Below are 25,795 nucleotides of genomic sequence, written 5' to 3'. Positions count from 1 at the left end.
GGGACAGGGACACCCGTGCCGGAGCAGAGAGGCAGATGCGGGGGCAGTAGAAGCACCAGGTGACGGACTGGGGCTCGCATGCGGGCACGTCCCGCGATGCGAGTCCCAGCCCCACCGGCAGCAGCAGGTAACGAGACCATGCGCTCACAGCCAGTGTGTGCGGCCGGAGCGCATAACGTAACAACCATATGTGTGTGTAGGCACTTTATTCATCTTAGTGGGTCATCTTTTTTAATTGTATACAGTACGGCAGTCCAGGAGGGGGCCATATTGGTTTCCCCCTGTGTTGTAGGGTGGCTCTGTGTTGAGCCTTTTAAGTGTTTTTAAATGTGTGTCTTTTTGTAATTGTCCTCCAATAAAATTATTTGATTTATCTTATCTCATTTTGGGTGTGCACATTTGTATGGTATCTTCTTTGTTCTTGAATTTCTGTAGTATGTTTTGTATACCATTGTAGCATCCCGCTTTACATATTTGGCGGAGCCCCCCTTATTTCTTTGTTGTTCATGTAACAAACCATAACATAAGTACCATGTGTGAACCAGGCCTAGCAGTTCCCAAATGATTTTTCATTCAACTATTTCAAAGCTGGCCATACACGTAAGACAACTGTTGGCTGACCGCTATCTCTCCTGATCCCTCCATCCACACACATGCTCGGCTGAGTGTGCATGTTTACACAAAGGAATTTCCATAAGGAATTCCGTATGCAGATTCTGCAGCAACAGAATCCCATTGATTTCAATGGGATTCTGCTACGCAGTTTACATAGCAGGATTTCCACACCGGAAACATTTGGCTTGGAAATTCAAATTCCATTGTCAGGAGAAAGAATAGACATGTCTATTCTTTCTGTGGACAACACAAGGAATGCATTACCGTCTGTGAGACCAGGGGCGGACTGACTGGCTGGTCCAGACCTTGTCTGAGGACCCGGCCGGGTAAAGGGCCCGCCACTGCCGAGGATCCAGGACACTTCTCCCGGATCCCCAGCAGACAGCGCTGCCTTCTCCTGTATGTGCAGTACACACACATACAGGAGAAGGCGTCCCCTCTGTGCGAGTCGTATCTGCGACCTACACAGAGGAGACATGACCTCCACCCCCATGCAGCGCAGGTGCCGATGACATCACTCATCGGCGCCTGCACTGTGGAGGAAAGAAAAAGCGGGCCCCTGCTTTGTTCCAGAGGAGAAGATCATGGGACATCAGATGAGCATAATTTTTTTTTCCACCTGGGAAGGGGCCCGGCGATGTAGGGACAAAAACTCTGCTGCCGACACCTACGGTGGGGGGACCCTGCTGCCGACCCCTACTGTGAGGGAACCCCACTGCCTACACCTCTTGAGGGGGACCTCACTGCCTACACCTATTGAGGAGGACCCCACTGCCTACACCTACTGTGGGAGGGGGGTCCCGCTGCCTACACCTACTGTGTGGGAACTCTGCGGCGTACAACTACTGTTGGGTAACTATGCTGCCTACACCCAATGTGAGGGAACTCTATTGCCTACACCCACTGTGGGGGAACTCTGCTGCCTACACCCACTGTGGGGGAACGCTGCTGCCTACACCTACCGTGGGGGGGAACTCTCCTGCCTACACCCACTGTGGGGGGGAACTCTACTGCCTACACCTATCGTGGGGGAACTCTGCTGCCTACACCTAATGTGGGGGAACTCTGCTGCCTAACTAATATAGGGACAAACTATGAAACTAATAGGAGGGCTACCTACTACCTGCATAGGTTTTTTTTTATACAGGGGCGCTATCTGGGGGATTTACCAACAGGGGGCATAATTACCTACCTGGGGAACATTAACTACCTGGGGGCATGATCTACTGGGGCCACCAGCTCCCGGGGAAATTACCTACCTGTTACTTCCGTAAGCAACACCTTATTTTCTGTCCGCTAACATAAAATACTCTGCGGGCCCCTGCTGCGCTCCGGAGGAGATCTTGCATAGGACATCAGGTGAGAATAACTTATTTTTTCAACCTGGGAAGTAGGTGTCTGCTGCTGACACCTACTGTGGGGGGACCCTGCAGCCTACACCTATTGTGGGGGGACCCCACTGCCTACACCTACTCTGGGGGGACCCCGCTGCCTACACCTACTGTGGCAGTGGACCCCGCTGCCTACACCTACTGTGGCGGTGGACCCAGCTGCCTACACCTACTGTGAGGGAACTCTGCGGCATACACCTACTGTGGAGGAACCCTGTGGCCTACACCTACCGTGGGGGAACTCTGCTGTCTACACCTTTTGTGGGGGAACTCTACTGCCTACACCCACTTTCGGGGAACTCTGCTGCCTACACCCACTGTGGGGGAACTCTGCTGCCTACACCTACAATGGGGGAACTCTCCTTCCTACACCTAATGTGAGGGAACTATGCTGCCTAACTAATATGGGGACAAACTACCAAACTAATAGGAGGGCTACCTACTACCTGCATAGGGGGTTTGTATACAGTGGCAGCTATCTAGGGGATTTACCAACAGGGGGCATAACTACCTACCTGGGGAACATCAAATACCTGGAGGCATGATCTACTAGGGGCCACTACCTCCTGGGGACATTACCAACCTGTAACTTCCGTAAGCAACACCTTATTTTCTGTCCGCTAACACAAAATACTCTGATAATGCTCCTCCCCAGACTAGACTCTGGATCCGCCACTGGGTGGAAGGGGGTGCTGTCTACATACTTGACTAACTACCTGGCTACCTAACTTTATACCTGGATGCCTAACTACTTACCTACATGCCTGGTTATCTAAGTAACTACATACCAGGCTGCCTATCTACCTACATACCTGGTTACCTATGTACATACCTGGCCTTCATACATGGCTGCCTAAGTACCTAGCTAGTCACCTACCTACATATCTAGCTTTCTGATCTACCTACCTAGTTACCTATTTACCTGGCTACCTACCTACCTGCCCTTTTACTGTGCAGTACACCAAGGAGGGCATTATTACATTTCGTGGGCCTATAGATAGGAAAATTGTGTAGAGGAGAGGGCACTGGAAAACAAACATGTTTGTCCTGCAGATGAGATCGACATGGCGGTCTGATCCAGACGGAGAAGAAAAGGAAAGAGGACGCCACTGATCAAAAAATACGTAATTGTGAGTCCTTTTATGTAACTGCAATCACTTCTATCGTGTACAGATCCTGTGTACAGCTGATTTCTAGTGCCATATGGTCCTGTATATAATCACTGATATAGTTTATAGATCTTGTATAGTATACTGGTCTGTGTATAGCGGTTTTATTTAGTACAGTTTGGTGGTATTATCCAGTTAATGTGTGGTGGTATATATTTACTCATTGTATACTGGTATTATTGTCACGGAAAATTATTTTACCTACGATTAAGTGTTTCTGGTCAGCTTTCTAAATGGTAAATGGATGCAGAGAGCAGCGGCACACCCTCTGTTCCCGTATCCGTGCAGATTTGCCCTTCAGGGGACTGTGTAAGCTGAGAATTGAGCCAGCTTAGATATTATTTCAGCTTTCTCTAATATTCACCTCCCATTGTCTGTAAAGCTCTCATCTCTACCAGCTCTTTCGCTCTGACTTGCTGCAATGATTAGTATTTTTCGATCCTGCCCTTTATTTTGTAACATCCAAGGAGTGGAGACGCTTATCTGGGAGCTCCCTGTTCAAACACGGATGAGGGTGGCATGGCCTTGCATGACTGACAGCTCCAGCCTGAACTCTAGCATGCATATTTCTGATAAGAAGGTCCAGCAGCCATGAGCAATCTGTCAGAGAAGAGGGTGGTGTGCGGGGAACCTGCTACTGGAACATTTGTAAAAAGACACTGCATGCACTGTATGTGTGCAATGGTTTGGATGCATTGACATGAGCCCCAAGCCACTAACTAACATGTTCAGAACATAGACGTAGGACTTGTTGTTTTAGGAGCAGTTTTTGAGACAAACATGATTCGGTATATATCAGCCTATTCCTATTGGAAAAACATCAGGAAAAAAAATGCCATACCCAGAGCATGCCAAAAATGTGTGATCTGTAGTGCATGTTATATTTCATAGTAGAAAAGGTAGGGACGCATTCACACTATAAAATGTCTGCCACTAGAAATTCCAGGCAGACATTCCATGCCCAGCAGTGCCAAATGAATCAGTAGGACCACTCGGACATGCACAGTCACAGCAACGCATATCAGAGTGGATCCACTGAAAGAATGAACTTGTGTTAAAGGGGTACTCCGGTGAAAAACTTTTTTTTTTTTTTTTTTAAATCAACTGGTGCCAGAAAGGTAAACAGATTTGTAAATCTTAATCCTTCCTGTACTTATTAGCTGCTGAATACTACAGTGGAAATTATTTTCCGTTTAAAACACAGAGCTGTCTGCTGACATCATGAGCACAGTGCTCTCTACTGACATCTCTGTCCATTTTAGGAACTGTAGGAGAATAGGAGAAAATCCCCATAGCAAACATATGCTGTTCTAGACAGTTCCTAAAATGGACAGAGATGTCAGCAGAGAGCACTGTGCTCATGATGTCAGCAGACAGCTCTGTGTTTCAAAAGGAAAAGAATTTCCGCTGTAGTATTCAGCAGCTAATAAGTACAGTAAGGATTAAGATTTTTATTAGAAGTAATTTACAAATCTGTTTAACTTTCTGGCACCAGTTGATTTAAAAAAAAATATAATAAAAAAAAGGCTTTCCCCTTTAAAAAATAACATCTAAAAAGGAAGATTACTTTATGACAACAAGGTTCATTGCTATTAAACTGTCAAGCATGCATGTTTATAGGGAATCGGGAAGGATAGCTGTCAGCCTAGCATGCATGTTTATAGGGAATCGGGAAGGATAGCTGTCAGCCTAGCATGCATGTTTATAGGGAATCGGGAAGGATAGCTGTCAGCCTAGCATGCATGTTTATAGGGAATCGGGAAGGATAGCTGTCAGCCTAGCATGCATGTTTATAGGGAATCGGGAAGGATAGCTGTCAGCCTAGGATGCATGTTTATAGGGAATCGGGAAGGGAATCAACCTAGCATGCATGTTTAACCCCTTCATGACCCAGCCCATTTTCACCTTCATGACCTGGGCATTTTTTGAAAATCTGACCACTGTCACTTTAAACATTAATAACTCTGGAATGCTTTTACTTATCATTCTGATTCCGAAATAGTTTTTTCGTGACATATTCTACTTTATGTTATTGGTAAAATTTCACTGATATTTGTATCCTTTCTTGGTAAAAAAAAAATCTAAAAATGTCATGAAAATTTTGAAAATTTAGCATTTTTCTAACTTTGAAAGTCTCTGCTTGAAAGGAAAATGGATATTCCAAATAAATTACATATTGATTCACATATACAATATGTCTACTTTATGTTTGCATCAAAACATTTACAAGTTTTTACTTTTGGAAGACACCAGAGGGCTTCAAAGTTCAGCAGCAATTTTCCAATTTTTCTCAAGATTTTCAAAATCGTACTTTTTCAGGGCCCAGTTCAGGTTGGAAGTGGATTTTAAGGGTCTTCATATTAGAAATACACCATAAATGACCCCATTATAAAAACTGCACCCCCTAAAGTATTCAAAATGACATTCAGTAAGTGTTTTAACCCTTTAGGTGTTTCACAGGAATAGCAGCAAAGTGAAGGAGAAAATTCTAAATCTTCATTTTTTACACTCGCATGTTCTTGTAGACCCAATTTTTGAATTTTTGCAAAGGGTAAAAAGGAGAGAAATCCCCCTAAAATTTGTAACCCAATTTCTCTCGAGTAAGGAAATACCTCATATGCGTATGTAAATTGTTCGGCGGGCGCAGTAGAGGGCTCAGAAGGGAAGGAGCGACAATGGGATTTTGGAGAGTGAGTTTTTCTGAAAGGGTTTTTGGGGGGCATGTCCCATTTAGGAAGCCCCTATGGTGCCAGAACAGTGGACCCCCCCACATGTGACCCCATTTTGGAAACTACACCCCTCATGGAATTTAAAAAGGGGTGCAGTGAGCATTTACACCCCACTGGCGTTTGACAGATATTTGAAACAGTGGACTGTGCAAATGAAAAATTTTATTTTTCATTTTCACAGACCACTGTTCCAAAAATCTGTCATACGCCAGTGGGGTGTAAATTCTCACTGCACCCCTTATTACATTCCGTGAGGGGTGTAGTTTAAAAAATGGGGTCACATATGGATATTTATTGTTTTGCGTTTGTCAGAACTGCTGTAACAATCAGCCACCCCTGTGCAAATCACCTCAAATGTACATGGTGCACTCTCCCTTCTGGGCCTTGTTGTGCGCCCCCAGAGCACTTTGCGCCCACATATGGGGTATCTCTGTACTCGGGAGAAATTGCATTAATAATTTAGAGGGTCTTTTTTCCCTTTTACCTCTTGTGAAAATGAAAAGTATAGGGCAACACCAGCATGTCAGTGTAAAAAAATTATTTTTTACACTAACATGCTGGTGTAGACCCCAACTTCACCTTTTCATAAGGGGTTAAAGAAGAAAAAGCCCCCCAAAATTTGTAAGGCAATTTCTCCCGAGTACGGCGATACCCCATATGTGTCCCAAAACTGTTGCCCTGAAATACGACAGGGCTCCAAAGTGAGAGAGCGCCATGCGCATTTGAGGCCTAAATTAGGGATTTGCATAGGGGTGGACATAGGGGTATTCTATGCCAATGATTCCCAAACAGGCTGCCTCCAGCTGTTGCAAAACTCCCAGCATGCCTGGACAGTCAATGGCTGTCCGGCAATACTGGGAGTTGTTATTTTGCAACAGCTGGAGGCTCCATTTTGGAAACAGTAGCGTACCAGACGTTTTTCATTTTTTTGGGGGAGGGGGGCTGTGTAGGGGTATGTGTATATGTAGTGTTTTTTACTTTTTATTTTAGGTTAGTGTTAGTGTAGTGTAGTGTTTTTAGGGTACAGTCACATGGGCAGAGGTTCACAGCAAGTTTGCCGCTGGAAGTTTGAGCTGCAGCGCAAAATTTGCGCCATCTCAAACTTGCAGCACTCACTGTAAACCTCCGCCCATGTGAGTGTACCCTGTACATTCACATTGGGGGGAGGGGGCAAACATCCAGCTGTTGCAAACTCCGAGCATGCCCTTTGGCTGTCCGTGCATGCTGGGAGTTGTAGTTTTGCAACAGCTGGAGGCACACTGGTTTGGAAACACTAAGTTAAGTAATAAACTTTCAAGTGTTTTGCAACCAAACTTAGTGTTTCCAAACCAGCGTGCCTCCAGCTGTTGCAAAACTACAACTCCTAGCATGCATGGTCTGTCAGTGCATGCTGGGAGTTATAGTTTTGCAACAATTGCAACAGCTGGAGGTACTGAGGTAAGAAACAGACAATGTTTCCCAACTAGTGTGCCTCCAGTTGTTGCAAAACTACAACTCCCAGCATGCCCAGACTGCCCAGGCATGTTGGAAGTTGTAGTTCGGCAATATCTGAAGGATCAGATGTTGCCGAACTACAACTTCCAGCATGCTTGGGCAGTCTGGGCATGCTGGGAGTATAATGGTCTCCAATCTGTGCTCTTCCAGATGTTAGAGAACTACAACTCCCAGCATGCCTGGACAGACTGAGCATGCTGAGATTTGTAGTTTTGCAACATCTGGAAGAGCACAGATTGGAGACCACCTGTGGACCTCCAGATGTTGCAAAACTACAACTCCCAGCATGCCCAGAAAGCCAAAGGCTGTCTGGGCATGCTGGGAGTTGCCGTTTTGAAACTCCCAGAGGCAGCAGTGAGATCGCTTTACGGCGATCTCACTGCTGCCAATGAAGATGCCGCACTGTCCCCGGAAACTCACCGGCGGGACGCAGCGCAGCCAGGACCGCATGGAGGACTCCGGGACCGCCTGGAGGACGCCGCTCGCACCGGGACCGCTCGGGACACCCCATGGCCGGGTAAGTGACGCCAGGGGACGGGTCAGGGACACTTAGCAGAGCAGTGTGTGTGTCCCGATCCCCGTGATCGGGACTCACACACCGCGCTGCTAAGTATTCTAATAGCGAAACGCTGCTATCAGCTAGTCAGATTTGACTAGCTGATAGCAGCGATCGCTGGGGGGGGATGAAACCCCCCGTGGTCGCATGGTAAGATGGCTGGCTATCAGTGATAGCCACCATCTTACCGGGCGCTGCGGGATGCCGCGAGTAGCGGCAAAAATGTTCATGACGTACCTGTATGTCATGGGTCGGGAACACCTTCCTACTCGTGACGTACAGGTATGTCATAGGTCGGGAAGGGGTTAAAGGGGTATTCCAGGAAAAAAACTTTTTTTTTATATATCAACTGGCTCCAGAAAGTTAAACAGATTTGTAAATTACTTCTACAAAAAAATATTAATCCTTTCAGTACTTATGACCTTCTGAAGTTAAGGTTGTTCTTTTCTGTCTAAATCCTCTGTGATGACACCTGTCTCGGGAAACGCCCAGTTTAGAAGAGGTATGCTATGGGGATCTGCTTCTAAACTGGGCGTTTCCCGAGACAGGTGTCATCAGACAGGACTTAGACAGAAAAGAACAACCTTAACTTCAGAAGGTCATAAGTACTGAAAGGATTAAGATTTTTTAATAGAAGTAATTTACAAATCTGTTTAACCTTCTGGAGCCAGTTGATATATTAAAAAAAGTTTTTTCCTGGAATACCCCTTTAACTCAGTACAGAGATTGGTATAAAAGGGGTAATCCACTGGCCAGCATTTGGAACATTTAGTTCGGAACACTGTGTGCGTGCTGCAGGGTTTGGCCACGCCCCTTCATGACGTGAAGCAACGCCCCCTCAATACAAGTCTATGGGAGGGAGCGTGGCAGATGCCACGCTCCCTCCCATAGACTTGCATTGAGGGGGCATGGCCTGACACCACGAGAGGGCGTGACCGACCCCGGCAGCACGCACACAGTGTTCCAAACTAAATGTTCCGTATGCTGGCCAGTGGAGTACACCTTTAACTACTACAAAACACTTGTACTACTATTTATACACTGGGGGTGTTTGTGGCTTTTTTTTACGGAATAGGACATTAGATCTAATCACACGTTTGCCATCTCTGATGTGTCCAAAATCCGTATCTATTTTAACTTTTCAAAAATGTCCAATCCCTCATCATAAGGCTTTCATATATATGAGTATTGTGAATGACAGTAGAATTACAGAGAACCCAGATATAGTTGTCCTCTATTGGAGTTAAACAGGAAAAACTTTACGAAAAAAAAAGACTGGTTCCAATAAGGGAGTACTGTATGTACAAGTAACTACACAACAACCAATGTCCTTTCTATGAGAACATGAATTTGCACAGGTTTCATACACTTTGGGGGAGATTTATCAAAACCTGTCCAAGGAAAAGTTGCTGAGTTGCCCATAGCAACCAATCAGATCGCTTCTTTCATTTTTGAAAGGGCCTGTGAAAAATGAAAGCAGCGATCTGATTGGTTGCTATGGGCAACTCAGCAAGTTTTCCTCTAGACAGGTTTTGATAAATCTCCCCCTATGATCCTACGGCTTCTGGTGTTACCTAATAACCATACGACAATTGTTTTCCATGATACCAGCGGAAGTCTCCAGTTTTACCATGGTGACACCTGTACATAATGTGAGCCGCCCAATGCTTGTAATTTCCGATTGTTGTCACGTGGACAGACACATTTACTGCACACATTAAGTGGCGGCAGAACAAAGGAGTGATCTTATTATGTATACGCAGAGCAGGGAGCAAAGTTCACTTTATCCTTGAGGCACTGCTTTGCATGCCCAGCAGTGACATTGTTAATCTTTATTGCCAAGAGTGAAAGCCACAGCAGATTTGCGGCAAATCCACATGTAACAAACGCAGGTTTTGCAGCAGATTAGCTGTAGAAGAATATGCCTTGTGTCAATCTCACTTTAACATTTAGCTGCTGTTTATTTTTATATAAATCAATAGTACAAGTGGTGATAAGAAACATTGTAATATTACTTCTTACAGAAAATGCTTCTTTCTCTGCTTATGAGATTTTGCTCCTCCTCTCCATGCCACCTGCACTAATTATTTACTCTACAAACCCTCTTCTGTGAGGTGAGACAGAGATCAAACAGGTTATCAACTTACCAAGGGATCAGGTTATGATGTCCACAGAAATCTATAGAAAGGGATAGAGAACGACAGGAGGGAGTTAGAGACAGGACACAAACAGATGCTGTTGCTTGCAATAACTGTTATATCTTAATCCTGTGCTCGATTTACAGTTAACACTGCTCAGTACTGCTCTATAATGTCTTCAATGCTGCTGCTTCTTAGAGTGTGCTGTAGAGAGCAGGGTCTCCTCTTCTGTGTGTGCAGTATATGAAAACATCATAGTACATAGCTTCCAAGCACTAGTTCAGGGACAACTGAAAGTTAAGAGATAAAGCATGTAGAGGGAAAAACTGGTGAAAAATGCAATTTACAACTTGGAGAAGGCCAGAAACAATCTTTCTAATTATTAAACATGGCAGTAGAACCTGAAAATTTGAATGTTTAAAATAAATAAATAAATTGCTGTTTGAAGGAGATCTTAACAAGCCACAACTTTGCTCTAACACCACACCAAAACTGGCATTTTAGGCCAGGTTCACATTATGATTCGTGCCTCTGAGGTATAGATATGTCCGCCGAATTTCTAAATTGTCTGCCGATTTATCTGTGCTCAAATCGGCAGGGGCCCCATTTAATTCAATGACCCCCAACGTAGTCCCCTAATGACTAGTCATTTTCTGAGCTTATCCAAGTTTTGGCTGGGAGTGAAAAGCGTGCTCATTGAATAGAATGGGGCCCGGTGCTGATACGAGCACAGACCATCGGCAGCTGATTTTAAGATAATGCCGATGTATCCATGCCTTGGAGGCACACATCTTAATGTGAATCCGGCCTTACATACGGATTCGGCTGTGGATTTCAATCTATACATTGAGTCAGCTGTGCAAATCTGCAGCAGTTATATTTTCGTGTGGAGAATTTCTGCTACATGCAAGGATGGTTTTCAGAATTCAGATGATTTTCTGAAGTGACGGATCAGATTTTTTTCCCGTATACATATAGCTGTTCTCTCTCTACGATAGATCCTTTTTGGTCAGACTATTGCGACAACAGATACGTGTAAAACGTAGGGTTGTAATTGTGGGCCGCGCTTTCCCGTATTCATCAGCTAGAGTTATGTTGTGTTGTTGTGAGGGAGCTATAATTCCACTTGCCTGGGGAAAGCTAACACAACCCTGTCAGCAGAGACAGCAGCACATTCTTGTGAGGGCTCAGCGATCCGTGCCTCGTACTGCACAAAGGCTTTTAGGAGGGAGAGAGACAGGCGGAGGGAGGAGGGAGGGCTGGAGACAGCTCTAGTGTTTCCAGGCGGCCGTCCCCAGGGAGCTCACAACCAAGTGTAACTTCAATCAAATGCTGACTTCTCCTGCGGGTGCTCAGCGGGAAACCTGATCTCACAAGCTTAGTGCCTCAATCCCCACCAGTCATCTCCGGGCAGGGGAGACAGACGTTGGGACCAAACCGCGACCGCCAAAAGCCCACGACTGCAGTCTGCCCAATGGTGCCCATACAAGGATCCTGTTTACTGGAACATGAGGGTCACATGTATTAACATATAGGGGGAATGTACTATTGATATACGCTGTGTATTTTGCTTTAAAATTGTCGCAACATTTTGCACAGCCAACAAACTGCACAAAAACGTGTGATGTACGTGAATTGCATTGACTTTCGCATATGCTCGAGTGTAAGCAAGCTTTTTGACACGGTTTATATTATGTGCTGAATTAATTAAATGCGACTTTTATCATATTCTGACATCTCACAAAGGGTGGTGTTGGGGATCCCCGCAAGCTCCCTGCTGCAGCGCAGTGCCAAAGGCTTGTGACGTCACGGCCGCACCCCGTTCGTGACATCACGGCCATGCCCCCTCAATGCAAGTCTATGGGAGGGGGCGTGACAGCCGTCACGCCCCCTCCCATAGACTTGCATTGAGGGGGCATGGCCGTGGCGTCACGAGCGGGGCGCGGCCGTGGCGTCACGAGCCTCTGCCTCGCTAGTCATCCGGCACAGAGTGCAGTTCGCTCCGTGCACCAGACGTCTGGGGTGCCGCAGCCGAGATTGTGGGACCCCCGCGATTAGACATCTTATCCCCTACCCCTTTAACGCATAGGACGGCTTATTATATGGTTTATGTACTATCGGCGCACAGGCCGTGAAAAACAAGGCGTCCAACTAATGATAAATTACACACTGGGAAAACCAGTCTATCAATAGCTTTAGCAACATACGTGTAAACAAGAAACTGAGCAAAATTATGAATCCCCCCCCCCCCCAAAGTCACTGTATACGCAAACTCTAAAAATACATAGATCACGTACAAAAGTGGCATATGCTGGAAAATTGGACACCGGCAAACATGTATTTACTTGTTGTACAGCGTGCCAGGTCTTTGGGCAGACAAAGATACCAGTTATATAGATAAGGCGCTTCATGCGTGCAGTGTTTGTTCTACCCAGGAGAAAAGCATAAAACGGGAGAAAACGAACTTTCAGAAATTTGTTGCAGACAATTGTGACATCCTGTAACCTAGCAACACCGTTGATTCGCGTACACAACATGATTCGCTCAGACGACACCTTCATACACGTGCCTCATTGTGTTAACATTATCTCCGATATGCTGTGTGCCGTATAGTGACGGCAAGCGCAGGAAGACTAAGTAACAGCGCATATAATACAGATAAGGACGTCTATACCACCTCGGCACCTGTGTAGCTGCACACGTCACAGTGGACAAAGCTTCACACATCAGCCTACAGGCACCCAGGCCTCGCCTTACGCAATCTCTAAAAGCCAGGGGCGTAGCTATAGAGGTAGCAGTTGCACCGGGGCCCTGGTGCCTAAGGGGGCCCCAAAACACATCTGCCCCATAAGAGACCAGTATTTTAATTGGTATATTGGGCCCTGTTGCAGATTTAGCTACAAGCTATGCCTCTGCTCAAAGCCTTGTACATTTTTGTAGACTTGCTCACACTAGTTATGAAGTATATATATTTCTTAGAAATGGGCTTTTATATTTGACAAACGGCGCCGATAAAGGACACAGTAACAAGCGGGAATGCCCCAGTGGGCAGAAACAAAGGGCACTGTGTGGGGGCACACACACAGCATGCTTCAAAGCTAAGGACTTATTAACCCCTTCGCTGTCCCAGTAAATATTTCATAGCTCATTAAAAAGGCATTCAGCGCCGCTGCCTAAATGTCAAGCCAGTCCCTGTCCCTACATGGCACCGTACATACATCTTATACTGCTATAGCAATGCCAACCACATAATGAAACAGTTCTCATTACTAACACGCGTCCGATCTTCTGCCAGCATAATTAGAGATACGTAATAGACAAAGATCCCTCTTCTCTAGGTCTAGCTTGCTGCCATGATCGCTATACACGCGCTGGAGTCACACATAGACAGATGGGCGGCTGCATGCTACGAGGTTGCACTAAACCCTTTTTGTGCCAGAACTTGTTGCCCTTCCCTGTGCTATGGAAATATCTCTAAATGTAGATTAAAAAGCTTCAAAGCAGCAACACATCCAGCCAGCCACTATGTGACAAGATATGAAAACAAGCAACTTGTAGCTCGGCAGTGGTTGTTGTACTACATGTCCCAGAATACTAGATCTAGCTTTCCTGGGGATAGCTGGGTCAGTGACCTTTAGGTTGCTCCCCAGAGTGACCACACAAGGACTTAGGAATAAGAAGCCTCTGCTGCCTCTCTCTGTACGGCTGTGATTTATGTCATGAGAACGCCAATAAGCGCTCATATAACAAAGGATTCATCTTTCTACCAGACCCATAGTGGAGTGAGCGCCGCATATTACTCATCTCTGTACCATGAAAGCCGCGTTTCCCAGCGCGACGACGCAGACACAGACGCCAGATAATTAACTTGCTCCTAATAGAAATGACTATACACAGTATTACAAGGACCCATCACCCACCGGAGAAGCTGACCATTAGGGTTTTTTTTTTCCTTTAGCATTTATCTTCTGATTCGATGGAAATGTGCTCAGACTTTAACATTTTTCTGGCTTGTCGGTGATTTATGCACATGCTGGCATAGGGGGAGGGGGGCTCCCTTTCTATGTTAGAGCTGGTATACCACAAATGTATGTGTGTAGACGATGCAAGGTGTGAACATGGCCTAATACAGAAAAGCACGACCTTTTATGATCCGAGCCCACATTATCAGATTGAACTAATCCCAATGATCACAATGAAATTAAAAGGGGCTAAGCAGGATTAGAAAATAAAACATAGTTGCTTTCTTCCAGAAACAGCACCACTCTTGTCCTCAGTTTGCGTGTGGTATTGCAGCTCAGTTCCACTGACGTGAGGGTAGTCCACTGTTTAGGTAGCCTTTGTCCTTTTTGTTGATAAGTTATTGCCTTCTTTCTCTTAGATTTACTGCTATTGATTAAAGGCAGCCCACGCCGATTAGTATTGTGTCATAGGAACTTTGCCTAGTGTGTCCACTGGCCAGCATTCAGAACATTTAGTTCTGAACACTGTGTGCGCACCGCAGGGGTCAGCCACACCCCCTCGTGACATCCGGCCATGCCCCCTCAATGTAGGTCTATGGAAGGGGGCGTGACTGCTGCCAAGCCCCCTCCCTAATAGTGTTGGGCACGAATATTCACATTTAGAATTTTTATCGCGAATATTGCTAATATATTCGAAATTGTGAATATTCGCTTTTTTCCGCATATGCGCATATTCGCATGTGCACATATGTGAATATTCGCATATTCCTTCTTTTCACTTGTGGGCCAATTAGAATGATGCAAATACACTTGTCAGAGGTTATCAACAACATCCCTAGCAAATAGTAAAGTTGCCCACCCCCTCACTGTTTTCTTCCTCGAATATTCGCATATGCGAGTATAACGAATACGGGAAATTAATGAATATAGGACAAATATTCGTCTATATATACGCAAAATATTACAAATTCGAATATGGCCAATGCCGCTCATCACTACTCCCTAACGACGGTTTGTAGATCCTGGTATAGGTAAAAAAAAAAATATTTAGTTTTTATTGCCTGTATATTTAGTATTTATATTTGCTGATTAGGACTGTCTGGCCTTTTGGGATCATTTTAGATGCCTGACATTGTTTTTTTTTTTCTTGTATTTATTATTCAATAAAAATGATTGTCTTTTTCATGTATCCTTTGGGATGCGAGTTCTCCATACATGATAATTTTTTTTTTCTTGCTGTGGTTTATCTGATTGTTTTGTGTGAACTTGCACTCCCTCATGGTGTCCACTCTAGCCTTTTGTTTGTGTTGTAATACCAAACACAACCTGAGAATAGGTATGGCGCTATTCTCAGAAGAAAGCGGCCATGTTCTTTTAATACTTAATAATTCTCTATTACCATGAGAGATATGTACAGAATATTAACACACAAATGTCTGATAGGTACCTTACACTTTCAGGACTTTAACATTCCACAAAATAAGGGACCATAAATACTGTTATCTCCATAATAGTAGCCGAGACATCTGAATGTTCCACTACTCCCATAAACTGCAATAAAGATATCCACACTCATATGGACCCACATCTCCACCTTATCCTTTCCTATCTCAAGATAACCCCATTGTGCCAATATATGACCACACAGTGCACCATCAGTACAGTGGTCCCTCAAGTTACAATATGAATCGGTTCCAGGACGACCATTGTATGTTGAAACCATTGTATGTTGAAACCATAACTCTATGGAAACCTGGTAATTGGTTCTGAAGCCCCCAAAATGTCATCAAAAATAGGAAAAAATGAGGATCAAAGAAAAATAAGTAGATAACTAATAGAGATAAAGCAAATCTTTACATATAAAAGTAAGAAAGATCTGCTGGGAGCTGTAAATCACTGTCTATGTCAGTGTTTCCCAACCAGGGTGCCTCCAGCTGTTGCAAAACTACAACTCCCAGCATGCCCGGACAGCCAACGGCTGTCCGGGCACGCTGGGAGTTGTAGTTTTGCAACAGCTGGAGGCACCCTGGTTGGGAAACAATGGTTTATGTAGAATACAGGAGCTTCTTCAGGGTCCTGTACAGTACACACAGTGTCCCAAATGGAGCCGCCCTTACTTGGTGTCCAAAGGAGCAGCTAACCCTGGCACAGGTAAGGAGTAGTACAGAACTTGTAGTTCCTTCTTGTACTGTAGGGGGCGCTACCAGGCAGCCAGTCAGTGCATGCACTTAAGTAATACAGGTAATTTACCAGCAAAATGCCCATTCTGATTGGTGAGTTCCTCCAGTTGTGAAATGTCTCACAAATCTGGACTGTCTGTACATTGTATGTTGAGTCTGGTTTCAAGTTACAATGGTCCAGAAAAAAACACTGTATGTTGAAACTATTGAATGTTGAGGCATCACTGCACTTACCTTTCCCTAGTCCCATGTACTCCTTTTCTCTCTGGCATGAGTAACCACTACACGAGAAGCGTCCAATCAGCGACATGCATGTCTGTGACCAGATAACTGTGGGCCTCATTTGACGGCATTGGGGGATGCAGGTTGTGTGCCCTTGGTCTAATACATGTAATGTGGTACCACTGAATGTTTTGCCCCTTCCATAGTAATTCCCTTGTGTTACTGCTCCTTGTACGATCGTGATGATTAGATCTTATGACAGATCACAAAGTCACTGAGTGTGAAGACAGCCTGGGGCTCGGGGGCTGTATATTTCGTGTCAAGGACAGGATCAGACCTTATCCTTTGAAATCAGGAAAGCCATTCCGAAATCCATAAAAGCTGCTTCATGGCGCCACCGTATGACCATGCGCATGGAAAAACCACTATAGGGCTCTCAAATACCACCATTTTATGGCCATGAGAATTTGCAATATATCGAAGACATACAGTATGATGCACAGAACATAATCTCGATCTTCGGCTTCACACCTTCACAGTACATTTCATTTTGTTTGGCTTCCGCCTTTAATTTTGCCCCCTCTCCTTTTGCAATGCAAATCAATGTGGCAATTACCATCTAAAAGCTCTGCCGGCCCTAGGTCAATGTAAATTGATCATTGTCCGCCTTCTACAGAATAACACCGGGAGTCTGTGGAGCGTAATGAGATTATCCTGGAAACTGTCTTCTAGATCACAAATTATATTTCATGCTGTCAGGATCTTCTCCTAGCGGACTCCCGTGCATGTCTAATCACAAGGCTCCAAAGCTCATTAGTTTATAGGATGGTGGGGGATATAATCCTTCATCTGCCACTGAGGCCGGCAACCAGCCCTACGGTGGCTCGTCTCCTGGCTGCCGGCTTTATTATGTGAGGTGACCTCCCCGGCACGTCATAATCCATAGCTTGTAATATTCGTATGCACTGTAACCTATTTATATACTGTACGGTATAAAGACATGCACTAGCCATTTCTACATTGTTAGTAAGAAGATTTATCGGGATGTTTACATTTAATACTACATATTTAGCTACATTGAGCACAAATCTGTATTCTGAAATCAAAAAGCACAAACGATAGATCAGATCTGACCTAGATCACATTCACATAACATTTTTTACTGTCCGCCACTGGTATATGTTAGAATTAGGGCTGCAACAAACCATTAATTGCACAATTGATTTGTTGCCGATAAATTAATTGATTAATAATGAATAGGGGAAGAACGGCAAAATGACCAAAAAAGGGTTAACCTAACCGGCTCCAAGCATGAAGCATCATGCGGGACCAGAAAAGTAATGAAAAGGACCTTCTCTTAGATCACATTATGCCCTAACTGATACTCCTATGGAGGTAAGGGCGGCACTGTGCTCCGCCCCAGCCAGCCGACTCCCAGTACAGTTACAGTGCTGTGATTTCATAGTCCCCACCGGAAGCTTTGATTGGTCAATCAGTGCCAACCAACCAACGGCAGGGAATATGACATCACAGCACTGCCACTTTATATTCCTGTGCTGGGAGCTGGCAGAGCGCAGTGCCGCCCCAGCGCTGACCCAAAAATGAGTTACAAATGTCATAACGCTGGCATTGATATTTGTAACTCGTTTTTTTTTGCTTAAAAACAAATCGGAGCTCGATTAATCGATGACGGGATTTACTGACAACCAATCACGTTATTGATTTTTATCGATAATATCGACCAAACCTTGGTCTACATTACTTGTGACTACATTTAATCTGCTTTATGGCAGCATATGTTTTATTTATGGGAAAGAAAGAGTAGGTGGGTAACAATGCTGTTATATATAGAGTAACTATTCTCATTGTCTCACAAGTCCCCCAACAGGTCATGTTTTCTGGATTTCCTTGGTCTTTCACAGGTGATATAACTGTGGTGATTCCTGATTCACTGATCATAATTATATCACCTGTGAAAGACTAAGGAAATCCCGAAAACATGACCTGTTGGGGGGACTTGAGGGCCGTGCTTGAGAAACACTGTCTTAGGGTATGTTCTCACATAGCGTTTATGCAACAGGTTAATGCAAGGAAGTCTGTAGGTAAATCTGTAAGTAAGATCTGCGAGTTTCTCTGATGCTGAGAATTTCATCACAAATTTAATGTTGCAGATTTTATGCTGTGTCCAATGACTGAAAGCAGAATAAAGTGAATATTAATACTCGACTATTACACACTGTGGATTGTAACTGCTGCTTTATTTGCATGAAATCCTCAGTGTATACACTACGTGTGAACATACACTTAATATCAAGCTTCACCAAGAATGCATCATGATCTCCTTATATGAACCTTACAAAGAAAAGGATCATAAATGGTAGTCCAACATACACAACTCCTTTTCCGATCGACATTCTAAAATAAGTATGATGGTGGGGATATAGATCACTGCTTGAGCCCTAACATAAATTCTCATTTTCTCTGCACTGCTGCCACTGGAATTTCTTACCACCTACTAAAAATCAATGGGCATCAATTGATTTTAATAGATGCTGATGGCATTCCAGGGTCGAGAGCCACATTTCATGTGGTTATGACTTACAGATGGGCCATGATAGTTAAAGGGAATCTGTCAGCCCTATATCATGCTCAGAGTAGCACACAGGGGCAGATAACTGAAGAGGGAGATAAACCACATACCCGACTCTTAGCTGAGCAAAGTTATAAAATTATGTTTTTCTTCTAAGCTCAAGTGTCATAGACGCTGTGCTGAGCTGCAGCATGCATGTCTACTCCCTCCCTCTCCCTGCTCTGTATCATTGATGTACAAGACTCAGTGCTGGAAGCCAAACACTGTACAACAATCCTGAAGTACCGTGAGGGGTGGTGAAGAGAGAAAGCACGCATGTTGCAGCTCTGCACCGCCTCTATTACACTACATGACACTTAAAGGGGCACTCTGCTGGAAATTTTATATATATTTTTTTTAAATCAACTGGTGCAAGAAAGTTAAAAAGATTTGTAAATTACTTCTATTTAAAAAAGTTAATCCTTCCAGTACTTATCAGCTGCTATATGCTCCACAGGAAGTTCTTTTTTTCTGGAGTTTTTTTTCTGTCTGACCACAGTGCTCTCTACTGACACCTCTGTCCATGTCAAGAACTACTTTCCAGAGCAGGATAGGTTTGCCATTGGGATTTGCTCCTGCTCTGGACAGTTCCTGACATGGAGAGAGGTGTCAGCAGAGAGCACTGTGGTCAGACAGAAAGGAAATTCAACAAGAAAATAACTTTCTGTGGAGCATACAGCAGCTGACAAGTACTGGAAGGATTAAGTTTTTTTTAATAGAAGTAATTTACAAATCTGTTTACCTTTCTGGCACCAGTTGATTTTCCAGTGGAGTAACCCTTTAAGCTCTTTTTATGGAGCTGACCACTGTTTCCTACCAGTCCAGCTTCTGTAACTACTGACAATCAGATATTATCATTAAATGAAGTTGGAGTTGCCACAGCAGGTCAAATGTTTTGCTGTAGCCCTATAAATGAATGGCAAATAAGGTAATGGATGGATTGATCCCACCAAGACTTATCTAACATCGTCATTGGAAAGTATCAAACACTAGCAGCTTTAAAAGCACAATGTATTATATATAATTTCTAAAATCAAATAGATCATGTACTAAATAGCAATGCATGCAAAAGGCCTGGTTTGTATACTGTATTTAAGGGTCCCATGTAGCTTAACAGAACCAGTTCATATAATGCCCTCCTAGCAGATCAAGTCTATGTAATACTCTCCAAACAAATCAAGTCTATGCAATGCCCTCCAAACAGATAACGTATATGTAATGCCCCACACACAGATCAAGTCTATGTATCGCCGTCCTAACAGATCAAGTCTATGTATCGCCGTCCTAACAGATCAAGTCTATGTATCGTCGTCCTAACAGATCAAGTCTATTTATCGTCGTCCTAACAGATCAAGTCTATTTATCGTTGCTGTAACAGATCAAGTCTATGTATCGTCGTCCTAACAGATCAAGTCTATGTATCGTCCTCCTAACAGATCAAGTCTATTTATCGTCGTCCTAACAGATCAAGTCTATTTATCGTCGTCCTAACAGATCAAGTCTATTTATCGTTGCTGTAACAGATCAAGTCTATGTATCGTCGTCCTAACAGATCAAGTCTATGTATCGTCGTCCTAACAGATCAAGTCTATGTATTGTCGTCCTAACAGATCAAGTCTATGTATCGTCGTCCTAACAGATCAAGTCTATGTATCGTCGTCCTAACAGATCAAGTCTATGTATCGTCGTCCTAACAGATCAAGTCTATGTATCGTCGTCCTAACAGATCAAGTCTATGTATCGTCGTCCTAACAGATCAAGTCTATTTATCATCCTCCTAACAGATCAAGTCTATGTATCGTCGTCCTAACAGATCAAGTCTATGTATCGTCGTCCTAACAGATCAAGTCTTTGTATCGTCGTCCTAACAGATCAAGTCTTTGTATCGTCGTCCTAACAGATCAAGTCTATGTATCGTCGTCCTAACAGATCAAGTCTATGTATCGTCGTCCTAACAGATCAAGTCTATGTATCGTCGTCCTAACAGATCAAGTCTATGTATCGTCGTCCTAACAGATCAAGTCTATGTATCGTCGTCCTAACAGATCAAGTCTATTTATCATCCTCCTAACAGATCAAGTCTATGTATCGTTGTCCTAACAGATCAAGTCTATGTATCGTCGTCCTAACAGATCAATTCTATGTATCGTCGTCCTAACAGATCAAGTCTATGTATCGTCGTCCTAACAGATCAAGTCTTTGTATCGTTGTCCTAACAGATCAAGTCTATGTATCGCCGTCCTAACAGATCAAGTCTATGTATCGCCGTCCTAACAGATCAAGTCTATTTATCGTCGTCCTAACAGATCAAGTCTATTTATCGTCCTCCTAACAGATCAAGTCTTTGTATCGTTGTCCTAACAGATCAAGTCTTTGTATCGTTGTCCTAACAGATCAAGTCTATGTATCGTCGTCCTAACAGATCAGGTCTATGTATCGTCGTCCTAACAGATCAAGTCTATGTATCGTCGTCCTAACAGATCAAGTCTATGTATCGTCGTCCTAACAGATCAAGTGTTTGTATTGTTGTCCTAACAGATCAGGTCTATGTAATGCCCTCATAACAGATTCAGCAGGCAACTGTTCAAGCATTACAGAGCATGGTTGTGATAGTTCCCTCATAACAGAGGGAGTCTGCAACAGGGGGAGTGGAACAAATGCTGTTTGCAACAGAAGCATGGCCTGGGTCCACAACAACTACCCCCTAAGACACAAGAGCTACAAATCTATGTTCTAGGCCAGGGGGGCCCAATCCTTGCCCATGTCCCAATCATACAGAAAGATGCTACTGTCTTAAAACACAAAAAGCCTTGTACAGGACAGCATCTTCAGGCCCATTCTCTTTCCTGCACTATTGTGTTTCCCCAAAACTACACCCTATCCCGAAAATAACCCCTAGCTGGATTATCGGGGTGGGCTGCAATATAAGCCCTACCCCAAAAATAAGACCTAGGCAATGCCCGGGCTGCAAATATTAATAAACAAACTTTAACTTACCTTCGTCCTCCGTTCCCCCGTTGCTAAGGAACCGGCTTCACTGTTCTCCGCTGCTCTTGCTGCTTCCTGATGTTGGGACGTCTCAAATCCTTCAGCCTATCACCGGCCGCAGCGATATCCCGCCTCTGCCGATGATAGGCTGAGCCCACTGTCATGTAAGAAGCAGGCCGGCTTCTTACATGACAGTGGGCTCAGCCTATCATCGGCAGAGGCGGGACGTTGCTGCGGCCGGCGATAGGCTGAAGGCTCTGTGACGTTCCCATCCCCAGGAAGCAGCAAGAGAAGCGGAGAACAGTGACGCCGGTTCCTTAGCAACGGGGGAACGGAGGACGAAGGTAAGTTAAAGTTTGTTTTTTAATATTTGCTGCTCGGGCACAGGAATACAGAGTACAGCGCAGCAGCTGATAATTATTTGGCGGGGGGGGGGAGAGAAGCAGCGCTCGCGGGTGACATATGGTACGATTTGATCCCTCCCTTATGTGGGGTGCAGCGCTGGGCTGATAAACCGGCAGGGGGGGGGACGTTGGGGGGCAATGTACGGTATGTTGTTCAATGTACATACCGTAAATAAATAAGCCCTACCCTAAAAATAAGCCCTAGTGTGTTTTTCGTGACTAAAATTTATATAAGACCCGGTCTTATTTTCGGAGAAACACGGTATGCCTAGTCTTCTGGCTGGTCACATATATATATATATATATATATATATATATATAGCTCTGCATTTCACCAAAGAGGTGCAACGGGGAAACAGGTAGAAGGTGTGTAAATAATGTTCACACACCATGTATCTGCCATGGATATTTCAGAAAATCTGCTTCAGAAATCTGAAACTAAACCCTGGATTCATTATTTAGCACAATTTTTATTTTATTTTTTTAAAGCATGTATATGGGGTACAAAACACTCGTTCACTGTCAGCGAAAAATCATACGTGGAATCAGTGCCTAAATCCTGAACAGATGAAAAAGCACTTTGTGGATAAGGGGGGCCCTATGGCTACCATTTATGAGGGCTCAGCTAGCAGTCATTGGGAGCTTTGGTAGCCTGACCACACTGTTATGGGCGTGACCATGATGTCACTAGGGGGCGTGGCCGATCCCAGCAGCACAAAAACAGCGTTCGGGAACATTTACTCCCGAACGCTGACCAAAGGAGTACCTCTTTAAGGCACTCTAATCTTTCCTACTTAGGTTTAGGGGTCCTTTTACATTGGCAGACAACTACCTGATACAAGTGCCGCTCGACTATACACAAGCTGATTGGTGCTCATTGAAAGGATCCTTTACATTGGCCAATTATTGGGATGAATAAATCGTCCGTCCAGCCATTCCCCTCCATTATGTAGGCAGCACATCCCTGTTTACACAGAGAGAGGTGGTGCCAACAAATGATGAAGGGCCCTACAAAGGATGCGATCAGCCAACAAATAAGCATTTGTTTGTTCGTAGGTTGGCTTCTGTGCCTTTTACATGGGGCAATGTAGGGCCTGTTCAGTCAATAATCACCCTGTGTAAAGAGCCTTTCATTTTAACACATCTGATACAGTTTTTTTTAGACAAAGGTTTGACAAAGAGCAAACGCCAATAATCATGCACCATTTATATGTAAAGGGGTAATCCCTTGCATAATCTAGATGAACTACATACCCCACTTTTTGTTTCATAGAGGAGAATGCAGTGACAGGCCTTCTTTAAGTGTCATCGAATCTTAGGCCCCTTTCATCCTGTAAAAACCTCCATCATTACTCCCGTCAAATAGTCCTGAAAACGTCCGTCAAAAAATCCCATTCATGTCAATTTGCATCAGGTATGTCAGTTTTTACTAATCTCCAACACAAAAGACGCACTAATGCACTAATTTTTGTTCCGGCAAAAATAAAAGGGAAAATAACGTCCGTTAACATTGAAGTCTATGGGAAACGGATGTTCACAAAAAACATCCGTTATTGTCCGTTTTTTTATGATCCATTTTTTGTACTGAGCATGCTCAGTACAGCATTATAACCAGGAAGTCAAAAGGAAATAAAATAATGGACATAAAATACGGACTATAACGGGTGGTAACGGATGGCACATGTCCATTATTTTGACAGAATGTCCATTAAAATTGGTCACCAGTTATCATCCATTGTATTTAGTTATTTTATCCATTTTTTCATGACCCGTTATTGCTGAATAACGGATGTCAGAATGCAGGAACATAACTGTAGTGTGAAAGGGGCCTTAGTCTAATATGTGTATGGGTATATACCAATAGTCTCCAAACCACTGGTATATACTGTACGGTCATGTCTAACATTGCAGCTAATTTGACTTCTAGATAATATATATGCAAATGTGTTATTTGTGAATAAATATGCAGAACATGTCATGGACTACTTCCCCAAAGCTAAATCACAGTAGCTGAAGACGCACGGAAAATAAAACACGTCCAGAAAATCAGTGCGCTACCGTCCCCATTCTATGTCGGCGGCAAGGATTGCTACGCATTGTAATATTTTCACGGCGGCTACACGTTTAAGGCATAATTATGGGATGCGGTCTTTTTTTTTTTCTCTTTCCCTGGCCTGATAAAAATTGCACGCAAACACGAAGACTTCTAATACGACGACACAAATCATTCCGTGCCGGCTCCACATAATTGCTCGGGAATCAGTCTGCACAGCTCTGATTGTCAGGAAGAGCCTGCCTCGCACTGCAGAGAAGAGAGGCCTATTTGTGCCACGTAATGCACTAATCCCATCACTCATCCGGGGTAGGAAACGGCTATGAGAACAGCACTTACTAGAATACAGGAAGAAAAATAAATATATATGTGTATATATATATATATATATATATATATATATATATATACACACACACAATTATACACGCAGTACGTGCATGTATTCCTATACGTTATCAAGGATTAGCCTTATAAAATGTATAGGCGCCCATCATAGGTTTTCTGCATGTATGAGGTGCCTGCCGAAAGTCCTCTAGAGCAGTGTTTCCCAACCAGGGTGCCTCCAGCTGTTGCAAAACTACAACTCCCAGCATGCCCGGACAGCCTTTGGCTGTCCGGGCATGCTGGGAGTTGTAGTTTTGCAACAGCTGGAGGCACCTTTGTTGGGAAACACTGCTCTAGATTGATCCACAGCTATGAGGGAATGTTCACAGGCCAGAATGTCAGTGCTGAATTCTGCCAGAATATTCCTTAGGCTGCATGCACACCACGTTTTTGCAATACAGTTCCCGTATCAGGTTTTTGATGAAAAACGGATTCCTCAAAACCTGAATAAACTGTATCAAGATGTGTGTACAAATTTCAACCCGTATACAGTTAAAAAACGTATACGGTTTGAAAAATGATGTCCGGTTGCATCCATTTTTTAAGAAAAAAAACATACGTTTTTAACTTTTCACTCCATTTTGAATAAAGTTTCACTTGTTTTATTGAAATTCAGAGAAAAAAAAACTGTGCAAAGTCAAAAAACGTATGGTGAAAACCGGATGGAACCGTATGCACAGACAGTTCTGTACGGTTCCCATTGACTCCCATGTTAAAAAAAAAACGTATACAGTTCAATACAGTTTTTCACCCGGACCAAAAACCGTGGTAGACTACGGTTTTGGGTACTGGAAAAAAAACTGACGAAACCGTACAGGATGCAAAACGGACGCAACCTGATGCATCTTTTGGCATACGGTTTTCAATGGAGAGTCAAT

At 43.9% G+C, this 25,795-nt stretch overlaps 1 protein-coding gene across 3 annotated transcripts in view; it reads right to left on the bottom strand.

Moving 5' to 3' along the window:
- BCOR (BCL6 corepressor) overlaps positions 1–25,795 on the bottom strand; it is a 235,085-nt gene that overhangs the window by 190,680 nt on the left and 18,610 nt on the right. For all 3 annotated transcript variants that reach the window (XM_056558900.1, XM_056558902.1, XM_056558901.1), the window contains exon 2: positions 10,102–10,132. The gene's annotated coding sequence lies outside the window, so the exon portion shown is untranslated. The remainder of the gene's footprint in view (positions 1–10,101; positions 10,133–25,795) is intronic.

Source organism: Hyla sarda, chromosome 2 (assembly GCF_029499605.1).
Source record: "Hyla sarda isolate aHylSar1 chromosome 2, aHylSar1.hap1, whole genome shotgun sequence".
NCBI classification, from domain to species: Eukaryota; Metazoa; Chordata; class Amphibia; order Anura; family Hylidae; genus Hyla; species Hyla sarda.
Note: the sequence above shows the minus strand (reverse complement) of the source record. Positions and strands in the feature narration are given on the sequence as shown.